The sequence below is a fragment of the Neophocaena asiaeorientalis genome, unplaced genomic scaffold, assembly GCF_003031525.2.
Source record: "Neophocaena asiaeorientalis asiaeorientalis breed wild unplaced genomic scaffold, Neophocaena_asiaeorientalis_V1.1 scaffold275, whole genome shotgun sequence".
NCBI lineage: Eukaryota > Metazoa > Chordata > Mammalia > Artiodactyla > Phocoenidae > Neophocaena > Neophocaena asiaeorientalis.
Genome location: NW_020173679.1, coordinates 8467562 through 8470606, shown reverse-complemented (window position 1 = coordinate 8470606; position 3045 = coordinate 8467562). Strand labels below are relative to the sequence as shown.

The 3045-nt window shown below is 54.0% G+C and overlaps 1 protein-coding gene across 1 annotated transcript in view; it reads right to left on the bottom strand.

Annotated features, from left to right (window-relative positions):
- Positions 1 to 2621: 2621 nt before the first annotated feature.
- CTNNBIP1 (catenin beta interacting protein 1) overlaps positions 2622 to 3045 on the bottom strand; it is a 23058-nt gene continuing 22634 nt past the window's right edge. Inside the window, exon 4 of the mRNA XM_024750025.1 lies at positions 2622 to 3045. This exon is cut by the window's right edge and continues 199 nt beyond it. The gene's annotated coding sequence lies outside the window, so the exon portion shown is untranslated.

Below are 3045 nucleotides of genomic sequence, written 5' to 3'. Positions count from 1 at the left end.
AGGTAGAATGGGCGATCTTGTGAGGTAGTGAGTTCTCCAGTCCTACAGGGTATTCAAGCAAAGGCCAGACAAGCCCTTTCTGAGATGTTTCAGAGGGGACTCACACATCTGGCTACTACATGGGCTGCCAGACAACCTCCAACATCTCTTCCAACCCTAAGATTTAATTTTGTCGATTGTGCCATCAGTCCCCATGTTCTATAAACCTCATAGCATTCAGCACCCAGGGAAACTCTTCGAAAAGGAAATAGAAGCACTGAGTCCATGTAAGCAGAAAAAAAAAATAAAGACCTAAAATGGGACGATGAAGGGTGGAAATGAAAATTTCTAGAAAATGCTTCCAAAGCAAAAATTCCTCAAGCAGTAATGACTTTAGCTTCCGAACTTGAATATACAGCCAAACACCAATGGATCTTCTGTTTCTGGGACGATGGACGGGACGGATACTCTGGACTTTCGTTACAAGCATTCTAAGACCACTGCCATCACACAGGATGTTGGGGTGTCTGGATAGACGGGGTGCTCAGTGTCTGCTTAAGAGCATGGAGGGGGGAGGCCACGTCTGAGGATTACTGACCTCTGCCCAACTAGGACAATGCTGGGAACCTCCAGGTCAAAAAGGGGGCTCACCCTTCCTACAGACGTGTCAGCTAGGGTGGGTAGATCTGGGAATTCTCCCAAACCCCCAGCTCCACTCCAGGTCATGGACAATACAACTAGCAAACATGGTGTTTTTGCCCCTCCTTGGAGAGGGCGGGCCCCAGCAGCAGAGTCCACGTGATGCGGGGAAATCAGCTCACGAGCCAAACTATTAAAAATCTTTATTGTTAATTATTTTCTTCGACAGAAGTATTTTTGGCAGAAATACGAAGCCACAGCGACATCTCCCCTTTTCTTCTGCGGAAGATGAGACAGATCAGGGCCATCGCAGTTACAAGAGGGAGGCCCACGACCCTGACAAGGACAGACTGGCGCAGGAACACACCATCAGCCAGGACTCGGACCCTCGACGGGAGCTACAGGTACAAGGAGAGGGGCCAGCCGGCAACACTGGCAAAGACAGCTGATAACAGATGTTACAACCTGGGTGGTGGGGGGAGACTGAACAAAACTCACCTTTCCCCAGGGGCTCAGCTGGAGCTGCAGGCCACTGAGCTGGGAACGAGTACAGACACACATGTGTGCGTACACGCACTGCCCCTCCTGGAGGAAGATGCTCTCAGGCCCCTGCTGGGGTCCACAGTCCCCGTCCCCTGGGGATCAACGGCCTTTTCAGACTAATGGCCAGCTAACCAGGGCGGGGGGCCCCTGTGTGTAGGAGGATGGGATGTCTAGGTCGTGTCAAGTCCTCCGCTGGGGCAAGGCTCAGAGGAAGCTCAGAGCACAGTGTGAACGGCCACGGGGCCATGGGGCTCCCGGGGGCTGGGGCCTGGGACACGCTGGCGTTCAGCTCCCTTGCTCCACGACGGCCCCAAGCCCCGAGAAGGGGGAAGTTTGGCTCTGAGCGTCTTCTCCTGGCTCTGGGTACCTGGGGTGAGAAGGAGGCCTCAGCCATCTACTACCTCCGGGATGGGGGTGGGAGGTCGCGGCGGGGACATGGGGAGGCTTCCCCTCCCCAGGCCCGCATCTTCCTCCAACTCCCCACCCAGATTCCACTCCCGCGAGAGATGCAGGGAGCAGGACAGGCCGCCTCCAGGGGGAGGAGGGCAGGTGGGAAGACCTGGGGCTCCTGCAGCCCTTCAAAGACCACTGCTCTGCAATGTCTTTCTGGGGGCGGGGTTGAGGGCCAGCCTGGTGGAACTCGCTCATTGAAGACCCAGCCAGTGGTCCCAGTGGGCACTTCATAAATGACACTGTCCCTTCCAGGCTGCCGTGGAGAGAGACCCTTCTGAAGACAGTGCAGTGAAGGGCACGGCCTCGGATGAGAGAGCTCCCAGGGCTGGTCAGGACCCACTGCGCTGGAGGAGGCTGGGGAAGGTGGGAGGGTGCGTTTCGCGCCAAAGGCCTCCTGGGCCTTGTGAGCCAAGCTGGGGCCTTTGTGGGGGTTCTGGGCTCTCGGGCAGAGATCTCTGCTATGTTTTGGGGTCTCAGAGGTGGGAGCAGCTCCTGCCCCTTATAAGAGGAGCCCCGCCTCCGATGAGGCCTCAGGAAGTAGAATATGGAGCGAACGGCTCAGCGCGGGCAGGCTGAAGAGGCCCGGATGGCGCGTGTGAGCGATTCCATTCTCACCAAGGGATGCCGGCCGGTTGTCAACTCATGAAGTGATGCATGTAAATCCTGGCTAATGGTCACCTCTAAGCTCTGGGCTGCTCGTTCAGGACAACACAAACCTCCTTGGGGCCCTGTTTTCCAGCTGTGGGCCCTGCTTGGCGTCCTAGGGGTCCCCTCGCTGATGGAGCCTGGTGTGGTCATTAAAGCAAAAGCACTCTCTAGGTGGACCCCCGGGCTGGAGAGGGCCTGCACGCAGCAGGGGGTGGGCAGCCCATGGCAACAGGAGTCATGGGTGAGCCAATGGGAAACCAAACACACATATCGAAAGCCAATCAAATGCAAACACAAACAAAAAACACGTCAAAGCAGCAGCAGCAAGCTCTTTGTGTAATAAATATTGCAAAGCGCACTTGGTTTCTTTCTTTCTTTCTTTTTTCAAGTCAAATATAACAACCAACGTCCCAAACCCTGTTTTCAACATTCAAAAGAGAGGAGCTGTTGCCATCAGCAGAACACCTGCAGCCAATCAAAGAAAAAAAAACCGTTTCCCATTAGCCAGCCAATCAAAATCCTTTTCCAGTTTAAGCAGCCAATCGGACCTCTTCACATTCCTAAAAAGTGACCGAAATAAAGCACCAGAGCTCGGAGAGCTTCCTGAGAAGCCATACACCGAGGCGCAATTTTTTTTTTTTTTTTTAAATAGGAGTCAGAAATAAAAAGGTTTGCGTTGCTCGAGATTTAAAAATAAAAAGGTTTCTTCCCGCAGCCAATCATGAGTCCGTCCCTTTAAGCCAATCGTAACTGCACCACTGGTGTCTCTTTGGAGGATTCTGA